Raw genomic sequence first — 14,248 nt, 5'->3', positions numbered from 1 at the left:
TCACTTATCGCACGTCGCCTTGATCAAGGGCAAAGGCTTGTTTATCATGAATAATTGCGATGCGATTAAGTCCTCAATCGCATCGCATATCGCAATCGGCAAGACCCAAGGGTTATTCATAATGCAACCACAATGCACTGGATCCGTTGGGGTCATGAACCATAGTGTATATAATTTTGGGTCCGGAGCCCCCACCACATATCACAATCGGTGGGGTCCTAGGGCTGTGCACATTGCGATATGCGATTTGGTAGACCTGCTGATCTTATTAAACAAAATATATATGTTATCGGGTCTGCCTCCCCCATCGCTAAATCGCTATCGGCGAGGTCTAGCGCTTATGCATAAGGTCTAATTTGATGAAGCGGACCCACCAATAACTATGCATCCGGGCTTATAAATTTTGAAATCCGTCCTTGTGGTCAAATATGGCCTTTTCCGTGTATTCCTGTGTTTTTTATAAGATGTCATTATCCGGATTCTCAAAGGAAATTCGGTAGGGGTGAAATGGCACATGATTGCCCGTTGAGATGTGCGATTGCGACTCGGTCGCAACACGATGTTGGCTAAGCCAGGGGTCGATTCTTTCACGCTCGCTCCTTTTGATTTCATTGCGCCTTATCATTTAAAGTTTCAATGATGACGAGAATTGTTCTTGGGCGTTTTTATCATATTTTCATAATCACAGCTAATATGAATTATCTCTGCAGGCGAATTCGAGTGGATCCGATAGCAGATAAAGGCAATGTATGTCAAGATGATACCTCTGCACCCCCGATGTCGATATTGCAAAAAGCGTAGTCTGCAGAAGGGGGGATGAATCGCCACAATGCATAATGAAGGCACACTCTGTGTCAAAAGGGAAGCACAATGCTAATCCACCAAGATGTCACTCCCTCCAGATAAACCTCAAGGCATGCCAGATGTGGGAGGATGAGCGCGGTATATTCAATTTCCTTCAAGAAATTGCATGGAATAATAGCCATCCCACACAAATGCAACAAAATGATACGCAGTCATTCTCTGTCCCCCTCCTGGGAAGTAGAACGCTCCAGCAAAGATGACTTCAACGTGTCAACAACCTCACGAATCGTTCTCCTCTGTACGTTCGGATCTGTGTAATGAAAAGAAAGGAGGTGAAAAGTCAGTGAGGGAGGGTCATTTTGAGCTGTATAAGTATTACCTCGAGATGGAGGAGAGGGGCTTTTTGTTTGGAGAGAACAACTTTGATTTATTATGAATAAAGAAAGACTGTTTGGTTCAATGAGGAGCCTGTGTTTTAGATTGACTTTCCTCCTCTCTTATGTGTTTTGATCAGAATGTTGTTGCTATTACAGTTCACGGGGTCCCTTAAAACCCGTTGGAACTAGCCATCCCAAACAAAATCAAGCCTAATTAGGGTTTGTGATCGGGTTAGTTCCCCATTGTTGATATAGTGAAAATTCGCCATGTCAACAAATTGGCGCTAGAAGGAGGGCCTGAACCGCCATCCACATCTTTTATGATTTCATTTATAAATGTCCACGTGGACTCGAAAAGATTAATGTATGGATAGTGAAGGTCCAAAAGACCCTTCCTCTCATTCGAAAAAGCCTCATTTTGAAGAAGAGACATTGTGGGAGTATCCTGTCACTCAGGAACAACCAGTCAGAAGACTCACTCAGGCTTACACCCATTCCCTATCACAACTCCCTATCTTTCAGTCATACCTCTGATAGCAAAAAGAAAGCCAAGGGTCTACCACATAAACAAAGAAACATCTGCAACCCCTTCTCTTGAAGATATTGTGCTTGATTCTTTATAGAGTATCAACTCTCCTTGGGAAGGAATCCCTGAGGATTCCCCATCTGAAGGAAATCCCTGGCTTGATTGGGAAAATCCTAACGAAGAAACCCCCAACCAGAAAATCCCTATCCTTGATATGGCTAATATTCCTCAACCGGGTGGAAACCAACTCCCACCTCCTCCAGGAGCACTGCCCCCTTGGCTCGCTCAGGATGTTGTAGCGATACCTGGGCCACAGCATCCCTTACCCAAGAATGCAGAAAAGATACTGCCTAAATTCGACCCTGAGTGGGGAGACACTGCTGAAAACCATATCAATTCGTTCTTCCTAGCCGTGCGCATGTTGGGGGTAGCTGATGAAGATATAGTTTGTCACCTATTCCCTTTTACCCTGATTGGTGCAACTTCCACATGGTACTTTAGCTTGAGAACAGGATCAATCACTTTGTGGGCTGCCTTTCAATAGGCCTTTTTAGACAAGTATGGCGATGACAAAACCCCTGTGGCCTTAGTTCTAGAACTATCCCGTTTGAAAATGGAAACCAAAGAAAAGGTCAAGGATTTTAACATCCGGTTCAACACCTTGTTCAACAGAATCCCAACCACCACCAGAACTACTGAGGAGGTGCTCATGGAATTCCACATCACTACTCTCCCTGTCCCTACTGTGATGTGGGTCAAGACGAGTAATGCACAAACCTTACAAGGTGCTATCGATGAAGCAGTAAAGGTTGAGAATGAAATGCTCAGTCTCACAACATGCCACCCTACAACCGGAGAAAAGAAAGCCTCTCAGGCATCCAAGAAGAATAATGGGAGTGATAACATGGGGGCTAAAAACAAAGAAAAGGATACCATAGATGTAGAAGGTCTGCATCGGATCATTAAGAAGTTGACAAATATAGTCATCGATATGAAAAGGAATTCTGGAGAGAGTACAAGCGGGAGTGTAGGAGAGTATAACAACATAAAACCTTTCAAACCTTTCTATCGTAAGAAGGTAGAAGGTGGTCATGGTCCACTTGCACTGCTTGCTCCACCCAATGAAGGGAATTTAAATACAGAATATTTGGCTCTTATCGGATCGCCCCTTAACCACAGAGAACCTATAGTCGAGCTAGAGTCGGGACAAGAAGATGAGGAAGAATACCAAGTAGAGGAGCCCTTGGAAGAAGAATCTCAAATCAATGTACTGTGGGATTTCTATACAAATGAGAACGATGATGATCAAGGAGACAGTTTGGTATAGATCCACACTAATGAAATCCACACACGAAGCAAGGGGCCACTTGCTGGTGTGATAAAGCCTGTAGATTAGACCAAGAAAGATGTTCGCCCCGTGAAGGCACCCGCTCCCAAAGTCCCTGTTGAGAAGGGTAGACCTAGTGGTTAGTCCAAGAATACCCCAGTGGCAAACCATCCAGAGAAAGAAAATGCATCTCCCACTGCAACGAAGGCGACTCAAAATGGTAAACTCCCACCTAAGAATGGAAAAACCGGTATGTTTACTCTGCCCTATCCTGTTTATAACATTGATTACAATATTGTGGATGATCTTAAGAAATCTAGGGCTAATATCACATACTTTGATTTGCTGAAATTAACGTAGCAAAGAGATTTGCTCTTGAAAGCTATGAATGAGCGGAACTGCAAAACTCCCACCATCCCGAGCAGCCAAACCTAGAAGTCAGTCTCCAGACCTGTTAGTACTCCTAGCACAGCCCAAAAGCCAACAGCCATGGAAGCCACCCTATAAAAAATGAATCGAAACCCCCAAGATGTTAGTGTAGCCATGATAGGAAGGAAATCTAAATCCATGACTCCCCCTTTCCTTATCACATTCAAAATATTCAACATGAACGTGCACAATTGCTTGGTAGACTCAGGTGCCTCGTCGACTGTGATGCCTTACACTGTTGCTAAAAGACTTCATGCGATACCTGAGACAACTGGAACTCGAATCATGCAATTAGACTGGACAAATGTGAAAGTAATTTGGGAATTGAAAGATGTATTGATTCAGATGACAGCTAAACCACAATACACACAAGTCATTGATATAGTGGTAGTCGATATACCCGAGGCTTATGGAATGCTGCTTAGTAGGGATTGGTTAGAAAAACTGAATGGATACTTCTCAACTGATTGGTCCCATCTCTTGTTGCCTCAGAAGGGGAAGAGTGATATGCTGAGAGTTGATCGTGAAAGATACATGAAGTATGTAGTGACGGAGCTAAACCGTTCCAATGAACCTGTAATGTTCACCAAATCTACCCTTGGGAATTATAGTTTCAATGTTTGCACCACAAAAACCTGTTTTGGAGAATTCCATGCAGAAACAACTGAAGAAACTGCAATAAACACACAGTTGGAAGCTCTCCCTTGTAATCCAACTGATGAACCACCTTGTAATATAGTAGATAATAGAACTAGTTTCATAGGAATTAATTCAATTGATGTAACACTAGACTCTGTATGTTGGACACTCTATTTTGATGGCTCTAACTGCCTTGAAGGTGCAGGTGCCAGGAGAATTTTCATTGACCCGCAAGGGAACCAACATTTGATGGCCAGCTAGTTGGCGTTTGAATGCACCAACAATATAGCAAAATATGAAGGCTTGCTGTAGGGCCTAAAGAAAACCGTTGATATGAAGGTAAAAAATCTTAAATTTTTTGGTGACTCACAGATAATCGTGGATCAGGTAAGGGAAAAGACACATTGTAATTCACCACACCTGGTAAGGTACTAGCATGAGGTATGGAGCTTAATTGACAGTTTTGATTCTTTTAATGTCACATACATACCTCGAGGTAAAAACCAAGATGTTGATCTGATGGCTAGTATGGCTGCTAAACTTTTGCCTAATTTTAGATTAAAGAAGAACAAATGTTATGTTGAATTGATTTTTAGACCATCTGTGCCTGATAACATCTCAAATTGGCAGGTGTTCGAAGATGACAAGCTTATGAATGGGAGTAAAGAGGAGGCTAAGCCCTACCAACAGAAGCTTCGTAAGATGCATCCAGGCCCAGGACCGTTGGTGAAGAAAGAGTTTAACAAAACGTTGGATGCCAAAATCATCTTTCTGGTCATGCACACCCCCTGGGTAGCCAATCTTGTGTGAATAAGAAAGAAAATTGGAAACATTAGGCTACGTATCGATTTCAGAAACCTAAACCAAGCATACCAAAAAGATAGCTATATTGTCCCTCCTATAAAACACATTCTCCAGTGCGTTTCTGGGTCTGAAATGTTGTCCCTATTAGATGAGTTTTCAGGATATAATCGAGTATTGGTGTCTAATGGAGATCAGCTTAAGACAACATTCCAACACTTATGGCTGAGCCAATTTCAAGTTGTGGAAAAAATTGGTCAGGGAACTTGCAGATTGAAAACTTTACAGGGGGGAACTGAAAAACTCCCTGTTAATGGCCAATATCTCAAAAGATACTTCCAGTAGCCACCACATGGTGGTTACCTCCTGAGTATATTAGGATGCATTTTATTTTGTTGTTAGTTTAGTCACATTTCCATCTTTTCCTTTCTTGTTTTTCTGCAAAACTCATTTTCCTTCTGTTTTGAATTAGAGTCCTTTTCAGCCAACTGATTTCGGCTCTCCAGTCTCATTTCTTACCTTTTCAAGAGTGCACTCACTCACCACTTTCAGCCTTTCCCTTCTTCATTAACCTGCTGATGATTATGTTGTTCCTAAACCCATCATTACCCTGCAAATCAAACAAATTTTCTATCAACCCATGAGAACTTGAAAATTAGCTATAGAATTCAAACCAAGCCACTCATTAGCATCTGTCGAGAACTGGGTAAGATCTGTTGATAACTTGGATATCTGGAGCATGTAGGGGCATCTTTATAAAACAAGAATGTGTAACTACAGCTGGATTGGCATGGAGGGACGCTACATTTTGAATAAATCCCACTCAGACCTAGCACATACTTGCTTATAAGGCTTACAGTCATTCTCCATTGGTCCCATCCACCACATTAAATTGTCCAATACCTGTCATCTACAAGTAATCATCCTTTCATGGGCTAAACTCACTATCATATATCTGTGGCAAATCTAATTGTGCTCTAGTCCTTGTGCCTAAAACTGGAAGGACAGGTTGTTTGGGAAGCCGATTAGAGTAGGGACTGTTGCTGGGCTCAGAGTACCGGTTGATACAGCAAGCCCAACCTTGCTTAAGTGGTTTAAAAATATGGCAAGATCCATGACTGCGCCCCATTCAATCATATGAAAGTATAGCACTAAAATTTCTATATAAAGTGCAGATAAACATATTTACTTCAAGTTTGATGAGCAATAAAGAGCTGAGGTACACACCTAAACGGGCATGGACAGACTAGTGATGGCCCCAAAAGGATCTTGAAAGTAGAAAACAGGTAAAGGAAGGTCAATAAACCCCATAATATGACCATTGGAGAATGCCTGTCAAAACCTTATCAGTGAGAAGAAGCTATTTGTCTTTATCCCGTCTGAAACAATTAATGTTGAAGTGGAACCCATGCCTGTTCATCTGTACAGTTTGCATTTTGAGTTTATCTTAACACCTAGATATTTTATGAATCCAAGGTTTATTTGGAAACAGAGACAACTGGTTCGCCCAGCGGTTCGCCATTTGTTGTGGCCACAACCACCACCCTATTAAAATTTTCCCTAGTAGCAATTTTGAATGGGTTCCCTAGAGGTTGATCTTGCACTCCTCTGAATGATCTATTTTATCCCAATTTTAACTCTTTGCCAAGCCAAATCTTCAATTTCTAAGTGGTTAAGGCCCCCTTAATAAATCTCTACTGCATAGTTCATTCGTAACCCAACCTAGCCCTTTATTCAGCCCCTTCATCAAGGGTTTCAATCCTCATAAGTATTCATGGTACATTTATGCCCGCACATATAATCACCCCTACCTTTACTATGGTCATTCGTGCAATTAACACGCAAAAACCTTCTATCGCATCTTTATCCCCCTTTTGACTCTTCACAAGGGAAATGCTTCACAAAACACGTTTAACATACCCGTTTATCACTTATCACACGTCGCCTTGATCACAGGCAAAGGTTTGTTTATCATGAATAATTGCGATGCGATTAAGTCATCAATCACATCGCATATCGCAATCACCAAGACCCAAGGGTTATTCATAACACAGCCACAATGCACCGAATCCACCGGGGTCATTAACCATAGCATATATAATTTCGAGTCCAGAGCCCCCACTGCATATCGCAATTGGCGAGGTCCTAGGTCTGCGCACATTGCGATATGCGATTTGGTGGACCAGCCGATCTTATTAAACAAAATATATATGTTACCGGGTCCGCCTCCCCCATCGCTAAATCGCTATAGGCGAGGTCTAGCGCTTATGCATAAGGTCTAATACGATGAATCAGACCCGCCGATAACTATGCGTCCGGGCTTATAAATTTTGAATCCGGCCTTGTGGTCAAATGCAGCCTTTTCTGTGTATTCCTGTGTTTTCTATAAGATATCATGATCCGGGTTCTCAAAGGAAATCCGGTAGGGGTGATATGGAACATGATTGCCCATTGAGATGTGCGATTGTGACTCAGTCGTAGCACGATGTTGGCTAAGCCAGGGGTGGATTCTTTCATGCTTGCTCCTTTTGATTTCATTGCGCCTTATCATTTAAAGTTTCAATGATGAAGAGAGTTTTTCTTGGGAGTTTTTATCATATTTTCATAATCACAGCTAATATGAATTATCTCTGTAGGAAAATTCGAGTGGATCCGGTAGCGGATAAAGGCGATGTATGTCAAGATGACACCTTTGCACCCCCGGTGTCGATATTGTAAAAAGTGTAGTCTGCAGAAGGGGGGATGAACTGCCACAATGCATAATGAAGGCATGCTCTGTGTCAAAAGGGAAGCACAGTGCTGATCCACCAAGATGTCACTCCCTCCAGATAAACCTCAAGGCATGCCAGATGTGGGAGGATGAGCGCGGCATCTTCAGTTTCCTTCAAGAAATGACATGGAATAATAGCCATCCCACACAAGTGCAACAAAATGATACGTAGTCATTCTCTGTCCCCCCCCCCGAGAAGTAGAACGCTCCAGAAAAGATGACTTCGACGTGTCAACAGCCTCACCGACTGTTCTCCTCTGTATGTTCGGATCTGTGTAATGAAAATAAAGGAGGTGAAAAGTTAGTGAGGGAGGGTCATTTTGAGCTATATAAGTATTACCTCGAGATAGAGGAGAGGGGCTTTTTGTTTGGAGAGAACAGCTTTGATTTATTATGAATAAAGAAAGACTGTTTGGTTCAATGAGGAGCCTGTGTTTCAGATTGACTTTCCTCCTCTCTTATGTGTTTTGATCAGAATGTTGTTGCTAGCATAAGTGCAAATGTATATTTGTTTTATTTGTGCATATTGATAACTTACAGTTCATGGTTAAGCCTAGTTATTTGAATATGATTCAACATCATGGTTATATCATGAAAGGTTGTTGATTCAAAACTATGTTAGACATCAGTTGTAAGCTTTTCTTCCATAAAATGGAATGTGTATTCCTATATGAATGATTGGATTGCAATTAAGAATCAATGTAGCCTTGTCTTGTGTGAACCAGTAATTGATTCATTTAGACTTGGAAATCATATATGATGTTTAACCTCTCTTTATCATGCTTCTACAGGATAGATTAGGATAGTTAGGACTAGATTTAGAAGTAGTGTAGATAGGATTTAATACTTAGTGGTTAGCTGTTTTATTTTGTTGATTTAATTGAAGTCTTCTTCCCAGAAGCAATCTCTCAACACTTGTTACAGTTCACGGCGTACCTTAAAAACCGTTGGAACTAGCCATCCCAAACGAAAGTAGGTCTAACTGGGGTCTGTGATCGGATCAATTCCCCATTGTTGATATAGCGAAAATTCGCCATGTCAACACTTACTTAACATAGTTGGACCAAAAAATGATATCTAATATAATGCATTGCGAAAATCCCCAATACTTAATTCAAAAGAGTGAAGGGAACTCTACTTGAATGATTCATGAGGCACAATACTTGCTAAGGTTTTGCAAATGGGGTAGAAAGCTAAGTGGGCTTGATTGTGGGGAAAAATCCACAGTTAAATGCGCTTGAGCCAGAGGCGATCTGGGATGGGTGACCTCCCGGGAAGTCCTAGTTACTGGGTGCAAGCCCTGAAAGTGATGATTGACGTTATGTGATTTATTTCACTAGTTTCAATCCCACTTCTTCACCCCTGTGAGCATCACCTGATGCAATGAGTGCTAAGTGGACTATTCAAAAAACATGAGAAATTAGTTAGTTACGACTACCTCTCATGGAAATGGTCATAGATGAATGACTTACTTAACACAGTTGAATCCCAAAAAATGATATCTAATATAATGCACCGCGAAAGCCCCCAATACTTCATATATATATATATATATATATAGTTAAATTTTGATGACTTTTTTGTTTATTTTTTTCCTTTAAATTTGAGTTTTTTAAATGTTTTTAATTTAATTTTAGTAGTTTTTAAATTTTTGTTGGTTTATTTTTTAATTTTGTTTTTAAATTATTTAAAACATTTTAATTTTTTGTTTTGTTTTTTGTTTTTTAATTTTCCAGTTTTTTTATTTAAATCTAGTTTGTTTGTTTGTTTTTTTGTTTTAGTTTTTTGTTAATGGTTTTTAAAATTTTTGTATTTTTATTTACTTAATTTTGTAGTTTTTTCAAATCTTATTTTATTTTTTTTTCCAATTTTCTTATCAGAGAATATATATATATATATATATATTTTTTTTTTTTTTTATGTTTTTTGTCTTTTTAGATATATATATATATATATATATATATATATAAGTAATCAACATTTAAAAAAAGAGAAATAAGACAACTAGAAAATTTGTTAAGTAATCACAATTTAAAAAACAATTGGACATAAAAAATTTAAGTGTAAAAAAATGTAACATTTTAAAAAAAATATCCACACTTAATACATTAGAAAATTTAAAGTGTCAAAAATAAGCCCTCTAAAAAAAGGGTTGATGCTGCATCAACACGTTTCAAAATCAGCATGAAAATCACTAACATTTAAAAACAAATATTTATATTTGATACATAAGAAAATTTAAAGTGTCAAAAATATGCTTCGAGAAAACATAGTGTATTTTGCATCACCACTTTTCAAAATCGGTTGACTTTTTTGCTACCTCAATGAAACGGGTAATCGTATCAGTTCTCGTTTCAAAGTTTACATTGTTTAGTGCAAATATCCCAATAACCACTACAACATTGATGGCCATACATAGGAGAAATGTTGGAAGTTGCATCGAGAGTTGAACCCAAAGAACAAAAAGAAATATAATAAGAAGGAGAATCTCATGGCCAAATATTTGAGCAACCAATTTAAAAGCAGCTCGAATGTGGATGAGAAGATCATGTTGAAAATAATACTGAGAGGGGGGGTGAATCAGTATTATCAGATCAAAAACTTTTTCAATTTCATATTCAGAAACATATACACTACTTCAGTTAAGTGAACCCGCGTGTACACGCTGCTGTGTCTAAAGCAACTAGCGTATATCCAGAAATCTTATGATTCAGTTAGCTTATCTTCAGTAAATGCATCAGAACATTATTAACCATTTTAACAGTAAACAGGTGCAGTATAACAGAACAGATCATCACACAAAAGCCACACACATGAACACCAAGATATAAGGTGGAAACCCAATGTGGGTGAAAACCACCTGCTGCAAGTCGTCTCTATCTTTCTTTAATCAGACTTCAGTTTACAATCTTTTGTACTGGTGCAACCTTATACCAGTACGCAGGCTACAACCTGCAGAAGGCTACAACCTTCTCTCGTTTTCCATACTCTCCTGGAAGGGAGCTCCAACCCCCTTTGCTCTTGTACTAGCTAAGATACTAGTACGTAGGTGCTGGCCTACAATCTTCTTTCCTTCAGGTACCACTTTTCATCAATTTTCAGACTGGATACTCCTGAAGCACAACATTACAATCTGAAGACCACGATTCATTCACAAATCATTGAAGCACAAAACAACCAATACTAGCATCATCAATCTTTGAATCACTGAACCACTGAAAACCTGTCAACACCCAGTCACCAGAACACAGAGCAGACTACAGAACTCTGCAATAACAGTCAGACCCAACTGCAACCCCAAAAATTAAGCTTCAAAAGATATACACTACTTCAATGAAACAAACCCGCGTATACACGCGCTTTTACCGAAGCCAACATGCGTACAGATCTAAAAGTATTTTCTTAAAAACTTCGCAGCTGTACCAGACATCAGTCATACCCAGAACATAACATTGCGTCAGTATGCAGATCTAAAAATACGCATAATCAACCATATAAAGATAGTTCATTTCAAACAATTTGATCCCGATCTATCCTTAGATCTAGTCTTCCATCAATCGGTGTGATCTCTCCTTAGCTCAGATCAAGCAATGTATCATCAACCCAGAACTTGCATACTAGATCTCTTTCTTCATTAGATATTCAAGACTTTTTTTTTTTGATTACCATTTCCTAATGATCTTCTTCTCCTTATATAGCCTTAGGCCCTTCACAATACCACGGTCCAAAACCATAGTAACACAATACCATCAACTTCAAAACTCGGGATCAACACGACTGTCGAGATACCTTGGTCCAAAAACATAGGCTCAAGTACCGAGGACTAACTACCACGGACCAAAAGAAAGCTTCTCGACATGTACGCTCTTTTCTGTTCATGAAACTGCGTGTATACGCGAATTCGTACATAGCGAGCCTGCGTATCCGTGACTTAGTATATAGAGTACCAGCGTGTATACGCAACTTGGGCTTAATGAACCTGCGTATATGAAATTTCTCTTCATTCTTGTAGTCTGGACTGAGATCTGTCTTCAAAGAGAGTTTCCATCAAGGACAACATCTGTACCATAGCGCCACACTTGTGCCAAAATGCCAACAATCTCCCCCTTTAGACTTGATGGCAACCCCAAGCTCCTTAGAATCATTCTCCCCCTTTGTCATCAAGGGCAAAGGGCTGTGCTCCCCCTGAGTACATGTTGATATCTCTGCTCTGCTGTGTTGAACATGCTCCCCCTGACTGTAGGCAAGATCTGCAAAAGATGTTCTTCAAAAGAACCAAGACTTATACATCATAAAGGACCTTCCTATCACCAAAAGACTCAATATATACATCCATACTCCCAACCAAGAGGGGATACATCAGAAATTTACATATAACAACCAATTACATTACATCATTCATCCCAGGCATAGTGGGGAAACCAACATAGGCCGTTACATGACCTTGACACCATAGAAGAGATATCACAAAAGAGATACATGACATAGAGACGAAAAATCTAGACCAAGGCTTATGAAAGTCACCAGCAGCATCTGATAATCATCTTTTAGATCAGCAACCAAGATTTCCTTCTGTGCTCCTTCTCCTGAAACCAACAACAGTTGTGAACTAGGACCAAAAGCATCTAAATGCCAACAATGCTTTATTAGATTTTAAGCTGCTCCCCCTGAAACTGTGCCTGCTGCTCCCCCTGAAACTGTGCCTGAAGGACTCTGTCATACCCATCTCAGACCTTCTCCAACCAGAATCTGCCCTTGATGTTCAGAACTCCATATACGCGACTTAACCTGCATAAATCAGCGTATGTACGTGGATATCCCTTACACAACTCGCGTATACCAACTTTTCTTTAGAACAGACAAGCTTCAACAGTAGGATGAAGCATCAACTACTCCCAGCTTTTGTCTGAGATATTCAAAAGTCTCCCTGGGCAGTGGTTTTGTGAGAATATCAGCAACTTGTTCTTTAGAAGAAACATACTCCAACTTGACCTTTTGTTCAAGCACTTGTTCCCGGAGGAAGTGATACTTGATTGGTATGTGCTTGGTCTTTGAATGCATGACTGGATTCTTTGAAATGCTGATTGCACTTGTATTATCACATAAGATAGAGACTGGTGGAGTGCAAGTGATTTGAAAATCCTGTAAGGTCTGCATCATCCAAAGAAGTTGTGTGCAACAAGATGCCGCAGCCACATATTCTGCTTCAGCTGTAGATAAAGCAATCGAACTCTGTTTCTTGCTGAACCAAGATACTAATCTGGAACCCATGAAGAAAGCACCACCACTTGTGCTTTTCCTGTCATCCACACTTCCGGCCCAATCTGCATCTGTGTAAGCATGAAGAGTGAGATCTGTATCTCTAGGATACCATAAGCCATAGTTTTGAGTCCCTTGAAGATACTTGAAGATTCTTTTGACTGCCTGAAGATGAGTTTCCTTTGGGTTGGCTTGAAATCGTCCAACAATTCCTACTGCATGCATAATATCTGGTCGGGTACGTGTCAAATAAAGCAAACTCCCAATCATGGATCTATAAGTTGGTTGGTGAACTGCTGCTGATTCATCATTTGCACTGAGGCTGCATCCTGTAACCATGGGGGTAAAACTGGCTTTGAATCTTCCATGCCATACTTCTTCAAGATCTGCTTGAGGTACTTGGTTTGAGACAAGAAAATACCTCCTTCATTTTGTTGGATTTGCAATCCAAGAAAGTATGTCAATTCTCCAAGTAATGACATTTCGAATTCTTTCTGCATAACCAAGGCAAAGTTTTGACTCATAGCCTCTTCATTGCTGCCAAAGATAATATCATCTACATACACAACAAGTATTAGCAATTTGTTATTTTCAACTTTTATATAGAGATTGCTATCTGCTGACCCTTTTGAAAAACCTTGTTGGTGAAGATATTTGTTCAACCGATAGTACCAAGCCCTTGGAGCTTGTTTGAGACCATAGAGAGCCTTTTTCAATCTGCATACAAGGTTTGGATCATTCCCAAGAATGAAACCATCTGGCTGTTCAATATATACTTCTTCTTCTAAGTCTCCATTCAGAAAGGTTGATTTCACGTCCATTTGAAATACTTTGAAGTTTTGAAAGCTTGAGAGAGCAAGGAACATTCAGATGGCCTCAAGTCTTGCAACAGGAGCAAAGGTCTCTTCAAAATCTATTCCTTCTTGTTGCGCATACCCTTTACAAACAAGTCTGGCCTTGTTTCTAATTACTTCTCCATTTTCATTCAATTTATTTTTGAAGACCCATTTTGTCCCTATGACATTCTTATTTTTTGGTCTAGGAACCAATTCCCAAGTGTTGTTCTTTTCGATCTGCTCAAGTTCTTCATTCATTGCTTTGATCCAACATTCATCTTTGCATGCCTCTTTCACATTTTGTGGTTCAGTGGAAGAGAGTAATGCCAAGTAGCTTGAAGCTTCTGCAATTGTTCTTCTTGTTTGTACTCCTGCTTCTTTCTGCCCCACAATCTGAGATTCTGGATGATTCTTCCGAACATATCTGGATGGAGTCTTCTCTTCTATTCTTGTCTGCTCCTCTAGTTCTTCTTGAGGTTC

The sequence above is a fragment of the Pinus tabuliformis genome, chromosome 7 (assembly GCF_031772625.1).
Source record: "Pinus tabuliformis cultivar Carrire ecotype Pingquan chromosome 7, CPIR1, whole genome shotgun sequence".
Lineage (NCBI taxonomy): Eukaryota > Viridiplantae > Streptophyta > Pinopsida > Pinales > Pinaceae > Pinus > Pinus tabuliformis.
This window is presented reverse-complemented; position numbering follows the sequence as displayed.